We start from the raw sequence: 22,280 nt of genomic DNA, 5'->3' as shown, positions 1-22,280 counted from the left end.
GATTTCTTCACTGTTTGCAAAATGATGTGAAATTTAGTGTTGCTGTTTGGGCGCCCAGCCAGCTAGCCATGCTCCCTTTTCCCGCCCTTCCTTGGTGTGGTTTTTATTCCCCCATCCAATAGTGGCAGAATGCCATGTCCACCCCATATGCTCAGGCTATGTGTGTGTGTGTGTTTGTGTGTTGTTGTTTTTAAGTGGGATCCATTTTTTTTCCTATAGATTTGTTTTGCTTTCTTTTTAAATTATCATTATTATTTCTGCAGATACCAGGATTCTCCCAAGCATTTGTTTTAAAAGAATGAGGGTGGGGGTTGCTACATTATAACATTTTAATATCCTAATTTTTAAAAAGAATGGCAACATTACAACTCAGCAGCCAACAATTAACAAAACAGAATCAATTATACATCGAGAAGCAATGTTCATGGGTCAAAACTCCACATAATATCATCTGTGCTATCAATAATAGAATCAATCATTCAAGGCTATGAATAATAAAATTTGGTTTTATAGTGCATATATCAGACCAACTGTTGCAGCACAGCACACATTTACCATAACTACAGCTGCACTGCAGAAATAATCGGTTTTGAGACCACTTTAATGGACATGCCTCCATGCTATGGAATTCTGGGTATGGTAGTTGCAACTACCATTCCCAGAATTCCATAGCATGGAGCCATGACAGTTAAAGAGATCTCAAAACGGATCATTTCTGTAGTGTGAAGGTAGCCCATATGTACCTCAAGGATGTACTATATTATCATTTTCCTTGAAATAATCATAGTAAATGAATAGGCATCCCAAGCTTTCTGATTGCTCTCTGTTATGCAAAGCTAGTGCCATTGTGGCATCAGAAAATGAGTTTGCTTTTAATATATCTTCTTCATCATCAGGATCAACATCATAATTTTTCATCATCATCATCACCACCACTGACATGTTTTAAATATTAAATATTTATGAGTCATTTTTCTACATGTCTATCCAAACCATACGGATAGCAATGGGATTCAAGCTGCTCAGCTCTGTGCAGGATTACAACCCCTTCTAGGCTGGGTGGCTGACTTTCCTTTTCATGTCAAATTCTTTGACTGTCAAAAGACTCACTGTTGCAATACATATTCAGTGACCTTTCTTGGCTCAAGAGAATTATAAGTAGAGTATATCTCTCCAGCAGCCTGAGGTCACTGTCTTCTCAGTTTTTAAAAATTGAAATGACTTATTTCCCTCCTGGAGAACTAATTTTAACCCTGCGGTGAAGATGCAACACTAGTAATTAAGATCCATGGGTAAGGTCTGCGATGCGAAAGGATATAGGTCTCCCTTCACAATGGCAGGGAGTAGGGAGGGAAATGTTCTGTCAGGACACAACATGTATTACTGAAGCTGAAGACTGGAGAATCAGATGGACACAAGCAATGGAAGGATCCATCTATTTTAGTCCATGTCAGTTTCACGTGAGTTCCATCTCATTTTCTGTATCAACCCATATTTTTAATCCACACAAAACAATGAAGTTTCAGGATCCCAGAGCCTACCCAGGGTTCATCTCAAGGGTATAGCCACCAAGATTGCAAAATAAACTCCCTTTCCATTAGAATTCTGATCTCCACATGAAATTTTCCTTCATTCCCCAAATTTCTAATGTCGCGGTGGCTTACCACTTCAAGTTGAGCATTTAGAAATGCAGTTTACACAACCAAAGAAAAGGGGGCAAGCAAAGTTACCCAGGGAATGTGAACACAGCAGAGTCCTAGATGTGAAGAATTTTAAATATCTCAGGTCCAAGACACACTACAGAAATAATCCAGTTTGAGACCACTTTAACTGCCCTGGCTCAGTGCCAGGGAATCCAAGGAATTGTAGTTTATTGTGGCCCCAAAGCTCTCTGACAGAGAAAACTCAATGACTCACAAAACTACCGTTCTCAGAATTCCGTAGCATTGAGCCAGGGCAGTTAAAGCAGTCTCAAACTGGATTACTTCTGCAGTGTGGACTGGACTTTACTTGGGGACTAAAAGGAAATTTCATTGGGGACAGAATTCTTCTTAGGAGCCATGGCAGTTAAAGTGGTCTCAAAATGGATTATTTCTGCAGTAAGAAAGTAAGTTTTAGTTTCTTGAGTTCATGGCAGACATTTCCCATAGACGGGGAGGGGAGGGGCACATTGTCCCATCAAATATGGAAGGATACTAAGAGGTTATTCACACTGAAAATAATACAGGATGGACCTAGGTTAAATCTCCATTGTTCACATGCATCCCAAATACACTCAATTCAAATGGTGGGGGGGGGGGGGGGGGGGCAAAAACCCACTTAACCCAGGATAATCAATATTGGGGTTTTCCCCATGTTTTTTAAAAAGATCTGCATCATCAGTAGTGTGAATATCTGAAGTAAATAGACACGAAATAAAACACTGCATTGCAAAAAGGGGATTCTGAATGCATTCACATCATGTGTGAGCAAACGAACTCGCAGAGATGTGCATCAGTGTGGATTATTGCAGTCCCAAAGTGTGAATAACAAACCCAGAATGCATGAGTGAGATGATGCACATCATTGCACTAAAAAAGCTATGTCTCAATGACTCCTAAGATAACATATGCCTCATTACACTCCTACCCTGACTTTTTACATACATTCTCCGAGTGTCGCCATACCCCATAGGAAAATTGACTTTCATGCTTTTTAGGGAGCATGGGGCCCTTTGGGGGTCATTAAAAAAACCCAAGTACAAACTATTCAGGCATGGAAGCTCAGCCAGGAGTGTGGCCCTCCATGTGAAGGGCCAGTGTACCCCCCCTACCTCCAACAGTTGCTCATTTCTGCTTTAAATGACATTTCTGAATATATTTACTCACAAAATACAAATTTCAGTAAGTCTTTTCTCGTAAAGCATGATTTTTTTAAAAAATGTTGTATGCATTTTGGTATCCTTTCTGAACTGAGAACCACACTGGAAAATACAGGAAAATGTGAAATGAAAGATAACTTCATTCTGATGGAAGTGCTTCCTCTTCAGTGTCACTCTTAAACCTGAGGCAGCAAACCCCCCAACAGTCCTGATTTCGCAGGGACAGTCCCAATTTATCCTTTGTCATCCCGCTTTTCCCGCTTCTTCTAAAATGTCACAGTTTCTCTCTCCTCTCCCCTTTGTCTTCAGCTTATTGCACTTGCTGCAAACTGAGATCAAAGTCCAAACGGTAGTTTGTCCTCAATTAACTCAACAGGGGAACAGAAAAGAGGAGGCAGAATCTTGCCATTCCCAGTAGGCTCAGGCAAAAGCAAATTGCTGCAGCTTCTTCTAGCCCATCTATTCTTCCTCACTAATTACTTTTGCCATCTTGACCACACTCTGATGTTTCTTGGCCACATATGTCCCATTTTTCATCTGTGAAATGTTGGAGGCTATGAGTCTGTGACTGTCCCCCAGCCTGACGTGCCACTCTGTGTGGCCATGGGGAACAAGACCACATTTCTAGGCAGCATGAGACAGTGTCCAAGTAGACTCAAGGTAGACGTTAAAACTTAGAATGTTCCATAGTAGAATATTTGGTTACAAATTAAACCAAATTAATTTTTAATTAAAGCTCAGATGCTTTCTTTGACCTTGTGGCCATTATTTAACAATGCTTATTTATGTTTTCTACATAGGATTATATATACACAGTTAGGGATGTCTGTAAAATTCCCAGTGAAGTCACTTACATATCTGACGAGTTTAAACTGTGTTGGGTAAAGTAGACAACCTCCTCAGTGGATGGTGGGCATTTAAATGAAAGATCAAGCCCATTAGCATTTTCCTGATGGATTCTCTGAAATTCCACTGGTCACAGCTAAAGAATCAGCACCAAAACATGTCCCTGGCTGCATCCGCACTGCAGAAATAATCCAGTTTGACACCACTTTAACTGCCATGGTTCAGTGCTATGGGAATTGTAGTTTTGGGAGACATTTAGTTGCCTTTGTCAGACAGCTCTCATGCCAGAACAAATTACAGTTCCCAGAATTCTGTAGCATTGAGCCAGGGAGGTAAAGTGATGTCAAAGTGGATTAATTTTGCAATGCGAACACAGCCTCTGAAGCAGAATCTGAAAAAAACAACATTTCTACACTACAGCTCCCAGAATCCCCTAGCCACCCTGTCAGAATGCTAACATAGGAGCAAATTTGTTATATTGAAGACATTCTTCAGGAATTGGAGAAAACTCTGCAGAATGGAGCTGTACTAGAACTGCCTCAATGTTAAAATACTCTTGCATTGGCAGACATATATATACTAACACTATTAAGTAATGTTTCCTATTATAGGGACCCTACATTTCATTTAGCAAGCCTAAGGAGGGCCAGTGTGTAGTCAGAAGACCAGGGTTCAAATCTCTGCTCAAGCATGGAAACCTACTGGGTGATCTTGGGCAAGTCACAGACTCTCAGCTTCAGAGAAGGGCAAAGGCAGCCCCCCCCCCCCCCCAACAAATCTTGCCAAGAAAACCTCATGATAGATTCACTTTAGGGTCACCGTAAGTTGGAAACAACTTGAAGGCACACAGCCTCATAGTCATTTAATATTAATTTGGTACAACAGTTCTAGAATAGATTTGTTGTTACAGGAATCGACAGACCTATGCCAGTTACTAGTAACCTCTTGCCTGTCATTTCTCAGTAATGCTGCAAAGGCTTCATCAGCCATGAAAAAGGACCAGAGTACTTCAAGGTGAGTGTGACCTACATTTTGCAGCAAGACTCCCAGGGATTCCAATGCTCTTTCATGGGGCAAGCAGGAGATTTCAGATAACAGTATCGGATAGCTTTAAAATGCACCAATGTCCTTATTTATTAAATATGAAATGTGCCATTACACTCCTCATGTATTATGTAGCTTGATATAAAGTGGCTTTCTTTATAATTAATCATTTAAACTGCATATTAACTATACAAAGTGCTTCTTGATTTCTCCTCTCTCTCTCTCTATTCATGCTTACAGCAACCCTGTAAGGTAGGCTGTCCTTATCCTTTCCATCATATAGCTGTGCAAATGAGGGCAAAAAAAGAGGGAAGAGAATTTATATATCTCCTACATCTTTGGACATACACACACACAAAGAGAGAGAGAGAGAGAGAGAGAGAGAGAGAAATACAGATGTACTGTGAAGCAGCCTTTATGTATTTACAATTCCTTACAGTTATATCATAGGTCAGTGGTTCTCAGACTTTCCACCCTTGTGAGCCCTTTCACAACTACATGTGGATGTCATGCCCCCTACTCAAGGTGGTATATGAATAAAAATATTTTGTTTGTTTAGTGTGCATATTTTGATTCACACATTACATGTTAACATTTTATAAGGAAAAAACATTGTTCAAATTAAAACAGATTTATTTCAATAAACTCCATATTTAACTCAACACATGTGTAAATTTTACACATAAAAAATTGGGAAGAGGGGGAGGAATCAGGGGCACCAAGTTTCCTTCTTCTCCCTTTGAGTAATTCTTGTGTCCCCCCCCCCCCCAAGGTTCCCACCCCACAGTCTGAGAACCACTGGAATAGGTCCTTTGGGGTTTGATACCTGAGATAAACTGAACTTAGAAAAATTATTTTTTAGATTCCCCCATGCTGGTTGGAGATACTGGAAGTTTTAGTCCCAAAATGTAACTTTCCCAAGGTCTGATGCTCTGTGGTTTGGAGTAGACTTGTTAAGCCCTAATCAGATCTGACTATTGAGAGTCATTCATACTGCCCAAACACATCGGGATGTGGTAGTTTTAAGTGCAATAGCAAACTTCCTCTGAACAAATCTTGCCAAGAAGACTTCACAAAAATCCCTTAGGGTCACCATAGATTGGAAATGACTTGAAGGCACACAACAATAAATTACCACTTTTATTTTCCAATCTAAACAAAGGAGTTTATCATATAAATGAGATCGGCAGAATAATGATAATAATAATAATAATAATAATAATAATAAGTTTTATTTATATTGTCCCGCCTCTCCTGATGGATCGAGGCGGGATTACAACAGAATTATACAAACACAATGATACTAATAACAGTTATTTAAACTCACAATATAAAACATATCTCATCTAAAAACAATTGGTACAATATAAAAATTTATCATAGCCTGAGGTAGACTCCTGATTGGGCGGTAGCGAACTTGTTGAATCTATAAAAGATCAGGAGGGTATGCTTGCCGGAAGAGGTATGTTTTCAGCACCTTTTTGAAGGCGTCCAAGGTGGGAATGAGTCGAAGCTCTTCTGGAAGGTTGTTCCAAATCGTTGGGGCCCTAGCCAAGAATGCTCTCTGGTGAGTAGATGTTAATCTCACCTTGGGGTGTTCAAGTAGGTTCTTCCCAGATGTTCTGAGAGTGTGGGGCGGATTATGTCAGGAGAGGCGTTCCCTTAAGTAACTCGGGCCCAAACCATATATGGCTTTAAAGGTGATCACCAACACTTTGTATTGGGCCCGGAAGCTAACTGGCAGCCAGTGTAAGGATTTTAGTACAGGTGTTATGTGGTCTGACCTTGAGGTACCAGTGACCAATCTGGCTGTGGCATTTTGGACTAGCTGAAGCTTCTGAACTTGGTACAAAGGTAGCCCCATGTAGAGCGCATTACAGTAATCTAAACGAGAGGTTACCAGTGCGTGTACTATAGTTTCAAGGTCCTTTCAGTCCAGACAGGGGCGCAGTTGGCGTATCAGCCGAAGCTGGTACCAAGCACCCCTGGCCATCACATCTACCTGAGATGATAACTGTAGGGATGAGTCCAGGAGGACTCCCAAACTGCAAACTTTGTCTTTTAGAGGAAGTGTGACCCCGTCCAGGACTGGGTGGCAAATTTCCCTGTCTGGACTTGGGGTGCCTATCACAAGTACCTCCGTTTTCTCTGGATTCAGCTTGAGTTTGTTTCCCCTCATCCAGCCCATTACAGACTCAAGGCAGGCATTCAGAGGAGAGATGCCATCCCTTTAAATGGAACTAAGGACAGAATAGGGGAATTTCAGCACAGAATAAGTAAAGAGATAGTACAGGAATATCTGGTTAATCTAAATGAATATAAGTCTCCAGGACCAGATGAACTACATCCAAAAGTATTAAAAGAACTGGCAAATGTAATATCGGAGCCATTGGCAATAATCTTTGAGAACTCCTGGAGAACAGGAGAAGTCCCAGCAGACTGGAGGAGGGCAAACATTGTCCCCATCTTCAAAAAGGGGGGGAAAGAGGACCCCAACAATTTTTGTCCAGTTAGACTGGCATCAATACCAAGAAAGATTGTGGAGCAGATTATTAAACAGAGAATCTGTGAACATCTAGAAGACAATTCCATAATCACAAAAAGTCAACACGGGTTTCAGAGAAACAACTCATGCCAGACAAATCTGATCTCTTTCTTCGATAAAATTACCATATTGTTAGATGAAGGGAATGCTGTGGATATAGTATATTTTGATTTCAGTAAGGTCTTTGACAAGGTTCCCCATGACATTTTTGCAAACAAGCTTGTAAAATGTGGGCTAGACAAGGTAACTGTTACATGGATTTGTAATTGGGTGACTGGCCGAACCCAAAGGGTGCTGAACAATGGCTCCCTTTCATCCTGGAGAGAAGTGTCCAGTGGGGTCCTAAAGGGCTCTGTCCTGGGGCCAGTGCTATTCAACATCTTTATCAATGCCTTGGATGACAGAATTGGGGGCATACTTATCAAATTTGTAGATGACACCAAATTAGGAGGAATAGCTAACACTCCAGAGGACAGGATCAAAATTCAGAATGACCTGAACAGACTAGAAAGCTGGGCCAGGCTCACACAGTCTACTTGTATATATATACCCACTTTTTTCCAAGCAAGCATTCTCTGAAGATGTCAGCCACAGATGCTGGCGAAACATCAGGAATAAAATCTGCTAGAACATGGCCACATAACCCAAAAAAACCACAAAAAACTATAGATGCTGGCCATGAAAGCCTTCAACTTCACTAACAAAATTAAATTCAACATAGAGAAATGTAAGGTACTGCACTTAGGGCAGAAAAATAAAATGCACAGATATAGGATGGGAGACACCTGGCTGAATGAAACTACATGTGAAAGGGATCTGGGAGTCCAAGTAAACCGCAAGTTGAACATGAGTCAAGAGTGCGATGCGGCAGCTAACAAGGCCAATGCAATTTTAGGTTGCATTAATAAAAGTATAGTGTCTAGATCAAGGGAAGTAATAGTGCCACTCTATTCTGCTTTGGTCAGGCCCCACCTGGAATATTGTGTCCAGTTCTGGGCACCACAATTCAAAAAGGACATTGAGAAACTGGATCGTGTCCAAGGAGGGTGACTAAAATGCTGAAGGGTCTGGAAACCATGCCTTATGAGGAATGATTTAGGGAGCTGGGGATGTTTAGCCTGGAGAAGAGAAGGTTAAGAGGTGATATGATAGCCCTGTTTAAATATTTGAAGGGATGTCATATTGAGGATGGAGCAAGCTTATTTTCTGCTGCTCCAGAGAACTGGACCAGGAACAATGGATGCAAGCTCCAGGAAAAGAGATTCCACCTCAACATTAGGAGGAACTTCCTGACAGTAAGGGCTGTTCGACAGTGGAACAATCTCCCTCGGAGTGTAGTGGAGTCTCCTTCCTTAGAGGTCTTCAAACAGAGGCTGGATGGCCATCTGTCGGGGATGCTTTGATTTAGATTTCCTGCATGGCAGGGGGTTGGACTGGATGGCCCTTGCGATCTCTTCCAACTCTACGAATCTATGATTCTATGCTTCTATATCCTGGAAAAATCTCATAATTACACAAAACAATTTCACATGACGTCACAGAAAATCTGCCATTAAAGTGGTCACAAAGAAGCATTAATGCACATCTTTTTACTTTTGGGATTTCAGCAACAATGCATTTCCAATATCACCTTATTTGTGCAATTGTATATGATAATCATTTGTGCAATTAGTCACCATTTTCACTTTACTTGCGGGGTGCTTTAAATGTGCTTTAATCTCTCTTTAATGCCAAAATTAGTCCCAGTGTGATAAACTCCAAAGTGTTTCTGTTTAGATTAGTGGAGGAGAGCACCATCTTGTCTTTTGCATCAGGTAATAGCATATTTTGGACTGGCTTTAAGAGACAAGAGGCTCTTTCACCCTACACAATTATGGTACTATGATTCCCCTTTAACTGTCATGGTTCCATCCTGTGGAATCCTAGGATTTCTAGTTTAGGGAAAGGGATTTAGAGTACTCAGCCCAAGAGCTCTTTTGCCTTACCAAACTACAAACCTCTTGATTCCATCGGGTGCAGCACCATCCCAGCATTCAGTCTTTGACTGCCTTCCTATCGTCTACTAAAGCTGTATTATTTCTTTACCCCCTATTTTGTTGTTGGTGACTGCTCTTGAGTCAATCTCAACCCATGGCAACCCTGTGGATAGGACACCTCCAAGACTCCCTGTTCTCCACTGATCTGCTTAGTTACTACAAATTTATACCTGTGACCTCCTTAATAGAGTCCATCCATCTAGCATGTGGCCTTTCTCTCGTTCTACTTCCCGCAACATTTCCTCGCATTATTGGGGTTTTTTCAGAGTCCTCTCTTCTCATATGTCCACAGCATGACAGCCTAAGTTTTCTCATTTTGGCTTCCAGGGAGATTTATGGCTTGATCTGCTCTAAGACCCATTTGTTTGTCCTTTTGGCTGTCCATGGGATCCTCAACACTCTTCTACAGCACCACATATCAAATGAATTGATTTTCTTCCTATCTTCTTTCTTACCTGTCCAATTCTGGAGAGGTGATGAATTGGTAACACCCACTTCTAATGGCATAGCCCACATCACAAGGAAGATGCCCTCAAACAAAAACTGAAATGTGCTGACATTTTATTGAGGTTTTTATTTTAAAAAATCCAGGAAACTGGATGGGGAAACAACAAGAAACAGCATTAAATTCTATGGCACCATGTGACACAATTGGCAATCTGGATGAGTCTTCAGTCTGCTTTTCAGGAGTCAATCTGTTCATCATTTGTTCTGAATATTTGAATACATGAATATTTGAATAATGACACACCCCTGAATCATTTACTCTGTTACGTTTTTGTTTTCACTGGAAGGAAGGAAAGTAAATTTGCATATAAAATGAAACTGTTCCAAAGACCATTTGCTAGTTGTGCCATATTAGCTGACACATTATACAACAGTTTTTCCCCCCTATCATCTTCAGCCAAATGATAATTAGAAAGAAGTCTAATGACCAGAAGTGGAATGAATGAAGCAGATTTGGAAGACCAGTTGTAGATACATAAGCTGTTAGTAGCATTGTTAGGTCTTAGGGCCCTGACTGAAGTCTCAGGGAATTATTCTTCTTCAGATAAAAAGACAAATCTTGGGGTGAACTGCACTGAGAGAAAAAGTCTGATTTTCCTCTATAAGGGCCCTTTAAAGCCTGGGCATTCATCTTCTCTCAAGTACTTGCTGCCTGTGCAAAAAATTTTGCCTCCCACTGTTGGGTCCTTGCACTATTTGTCTTGTTTATGTCAGTTTGCTTATTTTGTCCAGCCCTTTTGCCTTCCTTAATATTGTCTCCCTCCCCCATGAAACTCAATTTAAAGCCCTCCTGATCAAATTCTTGAGACTGTTGGCAAAAACATTTCTTCCAACTGGCGTGAGATGCAACCCATCCATTGCAAGAAGTCCCTCCTCATGGAACCGCAGCCACATGGTAGGATTATGATTAGGCTGGGGGTTAGAGCTTTCAAATGTCCTTTAAGAAATAAGCAATGATGTGGCTATACATATACAATTTCCTGGGGAGGAAATTCAAAAATGTGGGGGAACCCAGCACATATGCCCTTTCAGTCCCAGAGGGAGTGGCAGAAGGGGAGGGAGACTCTATTAATTTTTTTTCTTTTTTCTTTTAGCAGTCCATAGTATCTATAGAACCTTCATCTAGCAACACATTTCAAACGAGTTGTTTTCTTCTTGTCAGATTGTTTTTCCATTGCCCAACTGCCACAGCCATACATAGAAATTTAAGTATTTTAGTCCAAGTCTCAAGTCTCTACTTTCAAGTCTCAGGCTGAGTCTTATGTCCTTGTAAGATACTTTCAAGTCAAGTCTCAAATTAAGTTTCAAGTCTGGGAGCTAATTTTTAACAGAAAAAAAGAGGAGGACACATTTATTGGAGGGGAGTAGCAAATGTGTTGAGCAATGAGCTTGAGACGGGTTGAGGCCTGCTTGGCAGCCTGTCCCCCCCTGCACATCAAAGGAGCCTCCTAAACCTTTTGAAAAGCTTCAGAAGGATCCTTCTGCCTCAGGCCCATTGCCTAATGCATTTGCTGCTCCCTTCTGAGAAATGCAGCTTGTGCTCTGGGGTCTTGCCTGCGGCTCCAACTGAATGGCATTAGCAAGTCATTCACTAAAAATATACAAGTCACAAGTCAAGTTTAGTCAGTGTGTCATTTTTGCCAAGTCAAGTCATTGAAGCGACTTGTGTCTTACTTGTGCCAATTGACTTGAGTCTACATAACTGGAAATATGAAATACTGTGAAATGGATGATTCTGACCATGTAGTGACGATCTTATCTAATACCTTCAAAACCGCACTTCTAAGTCCTACTCTTCCTCTGGACCACAGTTTCCATTGTGATTTATGAATGAGCCAAGATATAGAAAATATTTAAATACTGTATTTCAGTGTCTTTATCAACTTCTTTTGAAGTTCGTATTCAATGGTAACTTTGCAGTTGCACTTCGTATTACCCCAAATCCTCTGTGAGACAGACTCCGATGCCACAGCATTCTAGTAAAGCACTCCACACAGAGCTAAAAATGAATAAAATAAAATAAAATCCTGAAGCATTTCTAATATAACATTTCTTCAAGGGAATATGACAAATGTACAAAATCAGCTTGTCACCAGGAAAGCCTATGGCCAGAAGTCCAGTAATGTAAGAGAAGGCCTAAAGAAGGGTTGTTAAAGTGTGGCCCATTTCTGAGGTCTCCAAAGGCCCTTAGGGGGCAAAAATAGAGAGGGTGCTCCAGAATGCCCTCAAATGCACAACAGGGGTGGGGGGGGCATTTCCACCCAGGTTAGAAGCCCTCTAGACTGAAGTATGCTCATAGCAGTATCAGATCTTTATGACTGCATTATCAAGATGCACCATACGTTATTCAGCCCCAGAGATGAGGTGGGAACGGCTCAGGTCCTTTCTTCTGGTTTCATAGAAAATAAGAGGAAGTTCTTAGGCCAAGCTGCTATATTGTTAAAGAGAACACTGCCAATAGTTAATAATAATAATAATAATAATAATAATAAGATAGAGAAGGAGGAGAAAAAAAATCACTGCTGTTTCTTCATTGCTGCTAGCACCATATGTGCAGATTACAGTGAGGAAAACACAGGAGAAAGAGAAAACAAGGGAATACTCTCAGTGACCACTAAGATAATTATTTACCATATCAGGCATATAGACTGAAACAGAAGAAAAGTCCAGGATAATGAAGAAATATTCACTCCAAATCTGGGAAAGCAGCCATAAGCTCTTGTCTGGCTCAAAACTGAATATTCTGGTATCCCTAAAGCCTACACAAAGAGGTATCTGTACCACAGGGGGCTTTATCTTTTTAATAAAGCTCAGATTTGGCAATAAGGTCTGTATCAAGTTTCAGTTTCAGTGAACAGCACTAAATTTAGTAAAGATGCCACAGAATGAATGTGCAAGATGATGACAATAAATATTTGTTAGGGTTGCCATATCCCGGATGCAACCGGGATTTTCCCGGTTTTGGCGGCACCAGGGCCCTCCTGTCCCGGGTGCCGCCAAAAACCGGAACAACCCCGGTTGCAGCCGGGTTGGCCGCGGCCCGTGGGGCCTCGCTGCCCTCCTCCTCCTCCACTGCACATGGCCACACGGAGGAGGCAGAGGAAGAGGAGGACAGCGAGGCCTGGGGCGGAGGAGGTGAGGTGGAGGCAGCGCCTCCTGCGCGTGGCCGCGCCACCCTCCCCGCCTCCCCACAGCCTTCTCCCTCCTTCCCGGCCTTTGTTCTATCACGTTCCTCACTAAGAGGAAGGACCACTGTTGTTCCTGATTCTTTGTCCTCATAAGTCCACTTCTCACCACAAAATGTCTGGCAAGAACTGAAATGAATAGGAGCATGGCCTGCAGCCTCTAGCCATGTAAGCAAGGGTGGTCATAATGCAGCCCTCCAAATGTTCTTGGAATGCAATCCACAGCTTTCTTCACCACTGTCTAGAGCTGGTGTGGGTAACAAATAAGAAACTCTGAAGAACTCAACCAGCCCTTTTACAAGACTATTTGGACTGGCTTACTGCAAAGTGTGAAAACAACAGTGATCCATTTTTCTGTTTGCACTCAGACGGATATGTGGTTGGCTTATTCATGTTCAAACAGATCCATAATATATTTAGCTATATGTGGGCAGATGCTGTATTGTTCTCTATGACTGTGGTTCAAGCAAAAGAAATCTTCATTAAAAATAGTGGCAAGCTGTTATTCCAACCAAGCTTTGTAGGGGCCCACATAGACAGAAGGTATGCCTATTACTTACTCAACAGAACTTGTTCTATGCTGAAAGAGCCAGTATGGGACTATGCTTCTCATAGATTAAGGGTGGGGACTGTACACCCCTCCAAATGTTGCAGAACTGCAACTCCCATCATTCCATTTACTATATTATTTAGGCCTTTTGTGAGTTCTTGTCCCAACATTTGGAGGGCAGACACACCCCACCTCTGGTTGCTTTCAAGTTGACTTCGACTCTTGGTGGCAACCCTGTGGATGAGACATCTCCAAGACTGCCCTGCTCAGGTCCTGCAGGCTCAGGCCCATGATCTCCCTGATCAAGTCTAAACATATGGCATGAGGTCTTCCTGTCTTTCTACTGCCCTCTACCTTTCCCAGCATCATTGTCTTTTCTAATGATTCATGCTTTCTCATGATGTGGCCAAAGTATGACAGCTTCAATTTGGTCATCCTGGCTTCCCGGGGGAATTCAGGCTTGATCTGTTCTAGAACCATTTGTTTGTCTTCTTGGTCGTCCATGGTATCTTCAGCACTCTTCTCCAACACCACATTTCAAATGAGTTGGTTTTCTCTCTATTGGCTTTCTTCACTGTCCAGCTTTTATATCCATACATTGTGATGGGGAATACAATGGCATGGGCTATCCTCACTTTAGTGTCCAGAGTTCCCAAGAGACTCAAGCAAAACAAAACAAAACACATGCTTCTGCAGCCTCTTCTAGCTTGTCTGTTCTTCCTCAATAATAACTTGATTACACAGGCATCTTGAACTCATTCTGATGCTCCTTGATCTCAAATGTCATGGCCAACATATTTGAAATATTGGAGGCTATAGGATTAGGAGGGGGGAACAGCCAGGGTGACTAGATGTCCTCACTGCAAAGAAAAGCAAGGCACTGTAAAATGTAGGACATTCAAGAAACATTGAAGACATGACCCAATAAAACACTAATAGAAATGTGGATCCATACTTAGGCCTGCTCAAAATGGGGGACATTTGGGGATTCCTCCTGGACAGAATGCTGAAATGTACATGTCTGAGAAAAGAAGACCTCTGGTTACCCTGGGGAACAGCTTTAGCAGCTTCCCTACCCTTGCTATCCTTGAAAGGTCTTGTTATGACCTTGTTGTGAGTGGCTTCATCCTGTCTGCCTCTTGGGAATAGAAGTAGCACATCCTGATTCCTTTATGTGCCTGAAGAGGGCACTGATGCCTGAATATACAGAGAATATTGGAGCTTATCAGGTTAGGAACTTCTGGCCAAATTACATGGGAGGCTAATCCAGATGTTGGAAAAATTACTGTTTGGACTACAACTTCCAGGTTTTCCCAGGCCAGTGGCTATACTGGCTGTGTGGAATTATGGCAATGTAGTCCCAAAAAAGTTTTTTTCCAAATTCTGGTTGATCACATACCTTGTCCCCCTCCCTACAGTTTTGTAATCCTGTACTCACTTACTCAGCTGTTGGTATTACTTACAACTTACAACTGAAAAGACATCCAGGAAATTCTGAGTCTTATTCATTCCTCTCTGCATTTGATTCATATTACTGCACTGTGCTTTATCTGTGGCTGCCTTTGAATCTTATATGTTATTTGTGATAGAAATAAATGGTGTATGGAATATTATTTTAAGGTTTTCTTACGTACTTTAGATTTTTAATAAACTGTACTCACTTTGTTTGGCTGTTGTGAGGGATTTACCTTGAAATGAAGGCTACAAAAGCTTTGAATGAATAAATAATGATACAACCAGCATCAGACTAGTTGCATAGCACTTCATGATGTTTGGCTCCCAACAATGGGCCTTTCCTCTAAATTTCCCCCTTGGGAATGTTTTATGTATTGTAATCAGTTTTAATGGTTCTAAGTACTATGAAGGACCATTGGGGCCACATAAGAAGGGCATATGGGAAAGGGGTCAGGAGGGCAATCATAGATATTTTCTTTCACATTAGATCCAGATTTGTCATTTTTCTGATGGACATGACTCTTGTTTTCTTGTTTCAGCCAGGGCTCTGGAGTCAGTATGCCAAACCTCTAATTCTTTACTGTTTGATTGCCACTCCTTCGTAAATGGCATATATATATATATATATATATATATAATAACAAATTTGCTGTAGCAAAATTCTAGCATGAGGCTTTTCATCACCACCATGCAGGAGCATCAATAGGCGGGTGTGGGGGGCACAGACCATACCAGGTGGACATCCTATTGGAGGAGTCGCACAACTGCTCCCCAAACACCTGCCTTTTGTCAGAAATGGGCTATAGAATTTGACTGTGTCCCTTTAAAATGCTAAAGATGGTGTCAGTGGAGCAAGGCTCAGTGGGAGGAGAAAGGAAAGGCCTTAAGGTTTTCTTAAAAAATAGTATTAAATTTTAATTATTTTATATTTTTTATTAAAGACATCACATTTTACTCAATTTTCACTATGTGCATGTAAATACATTTAGGTTGTGTGTATGATATTGTAATTTAAAGGTATAATTTTTACATTCAAAGATATACAGGGGTTGTGATTTATGAGTAATAATTATAAAAAAAAACCCTATAACTAAGGATTCTTTATGGTACAGTATGGGAGGAGGTTGATGGGGGGGGGGTGACACAATGAGTTACCACACTGGGTGATGTCAGCCCTAGTGACGTCACTGCCACCTCATGACTCTACAGGTTACTTAGATTGCTAGAACATAAAATATATTTATTTGACTAAAATTTCTGAACAAGAAAATTATCCTAAATTTCTATGAAAGTAATTATATAACAAATTAAGCATTTAATTTATTAATATATATTTATTTTCAAGGTAGACTCAGAATTAGTGCATTTCTACTGGCTCCAACTCGACCCAAAGTAGCTTCTTCTGACTTGAGTTCTATGACTCTGACTCCACAGCTCTAATTTCAGCAGATATTCTTTGTCTTGTTGCCTTAGAATCATAGAATTGTAGAGTTGGAAGAGATCACAAGGGCCATCCAGTCCAACCCCCTGCCATGCAGGAACTCTCAATCAAAGCATCCCCGACAGATGGCCATCCAGCCTCTGCTTAAAGACCTCTAAGGAGGGAGACTCCACTACACTCCGAGGGAGTGTGTTTTACTGTCGAACAGCCCTTACTGTCAGGAAGTTCCTCCTAATGTCAAGGTGGAATCTCTTTTCCTGTAGCTTGCATCCATTGTTTGAGTTTTCAAAATGTGTTTTTAATTATTTATTGTTTCAATTATTTTTTGTATGCTGTCTCAGTGTCCACTAATGACTTGTGGTCTTGAGAGGTGGGGGGGGAGAGTGGTATGTAACCAGACAGAGGGTGGTTTACACTCAAATATATGTTTAAAAAAATAATAATGATAAAGTTTGAAAGAGGAATACATTTCCTTCCACACTGCATGCAAATCAGTTGCAGCAATGCCAGCTGATGGCATACATGTAAATCCATTTCAAGTTTTAGTCAAACCTCTCAAGGAGTTAGCCAAGGTGCTGGATTGCATTCCCCCAATAAATCCAGCACTTTGAATAGCTAAACACTGAAATACATCTCCACCAAGATGGGAGCCACCAGTTACGTTGTTGTTGTTGTTGTTGTTGTTGTTGTTGTTGTGTGCCTTCAAGTCTTTTCTGACTTATGTCAACCCTAATGCAGACCTATCATGGGGTTTTCTTTACAAGATTTATTCAGAGGAGGTTTGCCATTGCCCTCCTCTGAAGGTGAGAGAATGTAAGTTGCGCAGGTTCACACAATGGGTTTCATGGCCAAGCTGGGAATCAAACCCTAGTCTCCTGAGTCTTAGTCCAACACTCAAACCATACTGACCTCACCTTGCATCCTCAAAAATCTGCTTAAGAGAGCTGGGAAATCCTCTTGAACAGGTGTTCCAGGAGCCCCAGATGGCTCCAGGTGAGAAAAAGGAGGAGGCAGTCAGGTTGTGCTAGCAGGCATCTGAGACAAAAGTACTGGATTTAATCCCATTGTATGCTCCAGGTTCCTGTATGCAGGATGAAGATCATCAGGAAAGTTTAAGAGCAATGGGTTTCTTTTCTGCTGGGTCACTGTGGCTGTTTTGCTGGGACAGAAAGGGGTGTCCTTGTTTAAGCAGGTTTCCTTCTTGTGGACATGGCAACCTGGTAATAACTTACAGCTAGGAAACTCTGAGACAGCTGCCAAATTTCCCCTCCAGCCCTGTTCTACAACGCACTTTGCCTGACCCACCCACTCTATAAACAAAGCAGAACACTGATGCCCTCCTCCTAGGGAATAAACCTGATTAGACCAGGAGACAGGCTATTAAATCTCAGCGGGTTAGATAACTACAGGCAAGACTTATGGAAAAAACTTCCACACTGAACACAAGCGAGTGGGACTGAAGGGTTTATTTGAGTTCTTAAGGGTGTGGGGAAGGAATCAAAGAATGAGAAAAGGCTGGGGGTCAGACAGAAAGGCAATGGGATGCAATGAGGAGAGTTTTGCCCCTTATTTATGCCTCTGAAATTCCATATTGGATGTCATGCCATGGAAAGTGGGAATGACTCATCTGGCTCAGATAGTGGCAACAATGGAGGTCTGTTAGCCATTCCTCCTATCTGTTCCCCTTTCTTGGAGGTAAATATGCCCTGCAGGCTGTCCTGCATCTTTTAAACAAAGCTATTACTCTTAGATATGGTGGTACACATTCAGTCTCATTGCCAGTGATAAAGTAAGATGTAACTTAAATTTAAAGTAAGATTTATTAGGCTGGTCTCTTTTTCATGTGCAAGGAAGGGGTGTACCATCTTGTCTTTTGCCTTAGGCAGCAAAATGCCTTGGCTGGACCTGCTTCCAGAATTTGCTCAACTGACATGATCTGAGAAGTTGAAGGCTTTCATGGCCAGCATCCATAGTTTTTTGTGGGTTTTTCGGGCTATGTGGCCATGTTCCAGAAAAGTTTCTTCCTGATGTTTCGCCAGCATCTGTGGCTGGCATCTTCAAAGAAGATTTGAGAACTTTACCTTCCTGAACTGATGTGGCTGGTGACAGCTATTCTTGTTTCTTGTTGCAGAGAATCAAGGCTATTCATAGAATTAAGACTAGCCCAAGACATTTTGTCACCTAAGGCAGAGCAGCTAATGGCTTGTGTGTCCATGCACACACACTTTTCAGCCAAGGTGCTGAGTACTGTAGGCCAGCCAGGTTATTTTTAACAGAGACAGGTAACTTCTCCCTAATCTTGACAGTTCATTGATATTGATTGATTGGACTGATTTCTTAGCCAGACATTTGCTGCTTTTTCATGACACTGAAAATCAGCTGCCTGAGGTGACCATGTATCATCCCAGTTGTTCATTGTGGATCACATCCATACCATGGATGAATTCCTAGTCCTGATGAAATGATTTCATTTGAAATACACTGTGCCAAAACTGGAAAGCAGCATGGTGATCTGTTTGCCAGAATACCTGCCCTATTTTCAGAATATCTAACTAAAAGAATACAGCTGTAAGCCAAGTGAGCAATTTTAAGGAAAGGGAAGGGAAATAAAACTAAATGGGGGGAAAACCCTGTCATTCCAAGTGTGGTGAACTGTTAATTCCTGTGTACAAGTCGGGCAGCTGAGAAACCTAGGGCCTAATTTAAAAGCAGTCCTGCACTGATGGTTTGGGTAACTGAAAGTAAAACAGAGGAAAATGGACACTGCAAAGGATAGTGTAGATGAATTCCTGATGTTGCCATCAGGGGGAATCACTGAAACAAGGAGGCAGAGTTATAGTCAGGCAAGAGAGCGGAGACTGACTCTGGACAAAGTCCAAGAACAATGTTAGCAGGGTTCAGAATTAGAGGTAGGGAGGGGTACTTCAGTTTTTATTTTATTTTTTATAGTGTACATAAATCCAGTCTCAGTTACTCAGGAGGGGGCAACTCTTTCAACCCACCACAATCTTGCAAGCCTGTTGACTTGGAAGTTACGCCCCACTGATTCCACAGGGACTTATTCAGAAGTGAGCATGCCATAGGTTTGTAGGTTTTAGTTGTCCTCTTCCAACTGTGTTGGATTCTCCACTTGTACTGTGCCCAGCTCAGTAAAGCTCTGACCTCCAGGCATAATCTTTTAGAATAATAACAATCAATAGTGAAGATGCAACTCTCTTCTCTAATCTGCCCTGCTTGAGGCTGTTTTCTCCCTTGCTGGGACAACCCACACCCACATGGGGAAGCATGAGACACTCAAATGGCCCTCTCCTCTCTTCACTCCAATTTCTTGTGTTTGACAGCCAGCGAGAGCAATTAAATGCACATGTCTTGTATCTCATTCCACCCACCCCCACAACAAGCCAAATTGGGGGCCCTCCAGCATTTGCAAAAAGGGCAGAAAAACAATGGACTGTTCCTTAGAAAAACAGAACAGCCTCTTTTTTTTTTTTTTTAAACTTGTCATGTACAAGTCTTTCCCCTCAACTTTTGTTTGGGAACGATGGGTGGCTTTTTTGTTGCTTTTTCCTTTCCCCTTCCATATTTTTTCCAGCATCTAGCGCAATTTTTCTTTGATTACTGTTCTCCCCCTTCTAGCCTCTCCACATCCTTTGCCAATTTTATTTAGTCCATTCACTTTCCTGTTCTGTGTGCTGAACTATGTGCTGTGTGCTGAAGTGTACAGTACATGCTTGTGACAATGAGCAAGAATGGATTGATTTAGAATTTGGTAGCCAGTTGTTGTCCTTATGTGTAACCTGTACTCAGGACAAGAGGCTGCCATCAGAACTAAGTACAAAGCAATGGAATGGTTCCCAATTGGAAAAGGGATCAGGCAAAACTGCATGTTATCATGCTATTTATCAACCTGTACACAGAGCAGGATTAGACTCAGAGGCAAGAAGAGTGAAGATCGAAGGTAGAAGTAACTAAGATATGCAGGTGACACAATATTACTAACAGTAGCCAAAAAAGAACAATTATTGAAGAAGGTGAAGGAGGAAAATGCCAAGGCAGGCTAGATGTTAAATGTCAAGAAAACACAAATAATGACCACGGAATATCGACAAGACTTCATCCTGGATAAAATGAAAATTGAAATAGTAAAAGAGTTCCCATACCTTGGATCAAACATTAATTAGAACAGAGACTGCAGTCAAGAAATTAGAAGAAGGCTAGGTATGGAAAGAGCAGCCATGTAAGCACTGGATAAAATCCTAAAAGGAAAGATATAATTGAATACTAAAGAGAGGACTGTCCAAGTCATTGTATTCCACATCACAATATATTTATTTGAGCAAGAGAAAAGATAAGGAGAAAACCAACTCATTTGAGATGTGTGTTGGAGAAGAGTGCTGAGGATTGTGGGGATGGATTGTTCTCTGCCTGAGAATTCTAAATACCCCTCCTTAAAACTGCCAATCTCAGAATGCAGCAGGAGGCAGCTAGAGGAGTCACACTGGAATCATGGCTCATTAAGAGTATAGTGTGATAAACCTCAAGGAAAAAGAAATGGCAGTTGGGGAAAGAATTAGGTCCAACAGATGCTGACTGCTCTTCTCTCCCTCAAAGGCCAGGGAAATGGCAGTTGGAATGGCCAGAAGGCCTTTCATCCACTGCTGGGCCTAGGCATGAGGGAAGTGTGCCTGCCAGATCTTCTTGCCCTCTAGAGCCACAGAAGTGGCAGTTGGGATGGAAAGGAGCCCTTTCTTCAGCTGCAGTCCTGTACACCAGTCAGCAAGTGCCAGAAGATACAGGTTCAAGAGCTATTAGGTGATGTGTCCAGTCCAGGTCAGTCACAGGTTATTTGAGTAAGATGAATGCAGAAGCAAAAATCTTATTATTCACCAAACTTGGAGTCCTTCACAGTTAATAGTGGTATAAACAGGTGGAAACAATCCTCAAGTTATCCAGCCTTTCGCTAGCTTCTTTGAGCTATTCCCTCAACATTTAAAGGGGAAGCTGACACAGTTCATGGGGATTCTTTGGGGGGGGGGGGGGGACAGCAGTAGTCCGGATATACAAAGCCAGCAAGAAATAGAGTCCTCAAAACTTAGCCAGCCCAAGGTCATGAAAACAGGAATGCCAGAGAGTGCTGCCAGTCAACAACCTAAGATGGTTGTCAGCACTAAAGCTGCGAGGGAAGGCTACAGGTGTGGAATTAGGTCAGTATCTAATGCATAACAGTCATGGGGATCCATGTTTCTCTCGTTGTTACTCAGCAAAGGATGGGATTGTGTCACCTTCAGCATCTTTGGCCTCTGCCATCTCCTGCTGGAGAGCACTGTCCCCCCAACCTCAATCCCTAGTTCCCCAGACTCAGAGAGAGCTCCGTTATCAGGAGCTGCAGATTCCCGGCAGTCTGCCTTCTCCTGCTCTTCTTTTGAGTCATAATAGGGGTAAGTTACAACAGCCTCTGGGTCTAGACACAATGGCCTGTTACAGACAGTCCAAAATAAAGCTGCTTCGAGTCACTTTGGAGGTATGGTATTTCAATGATGCATGCGTCCTAAGAGTCCAAAAGCCACACCAAAGCCACGCTCCGGTCCTAAGGACTGGAGTGCAGCTTTGGTGTGGCTTTTGGACTCTTAGGACTCATGCATCATTGAAATACCATACCTCCAAAGTGACTCGAAGCAGCTTTATTTTGGACTGTCTGTAACAGGCCAATGAAGCTATGCCTGCCTATTCTTTCCTCCTTCTAGAGGCCATCTAAAAACAGATGGAAAGCCAGTTCCCTCCCTGTCTTATAGCCCTTGACAGGCTGGATGA

At 41.9% G+C, this 22,280-nt stretch overlaps 1 protein-coding gene and 1 pseudogene across 1 annotated transcript in view; one reads left to right on the top strand and one right to left on the bottom strand.

Annotated features, from left to right (window-relative positions):
- The window catches only part of LOC149310482 (uncharacterized), a 49,154-nt pseudogene that overhangs the window by 2,160 nt on the left and 24,714 nt on the right, over positions 1-22,280 (bottom strand).
- Positions 20,969-22,280, top strand: part of SLC8A1 (solute carrier family 8 member A1) — a 374,303-nt gene continuing 372,991 nt past the window's right edge. The window contains exon 1 of the mRNA XM_089529038.1: positions 20,969-21,299. The gene's annotated coding sequence lies outside the window, so the exon portion shown is untranslated. The remainder of the gene's footprint in view (positions 21,300-22,280) is intronic.

Source organism: Sceloporus occidentalis, unplaced genomic scaffold (assembly GCF_023333645.1).
Source record: "Sceloporus occidentalis isolate IW3139 unplaced genomic scaffold, rSceOcc1.0.p SCAF_6, whole genome shotgun sequence".
Taxonomy (NCBI): domain Eukaryota; kingdom Metazoa; phylum Chordata; class Lepidosauria; order Squamata; family Phrynosomatidae; genus Sceloporus; species Sceloporus occidentalis.
The sequence above is the reverse complement of the archived record's forward strand: the minus strand, read 5'-3'. Positions and strand labels throughout refer to the sequence as shown.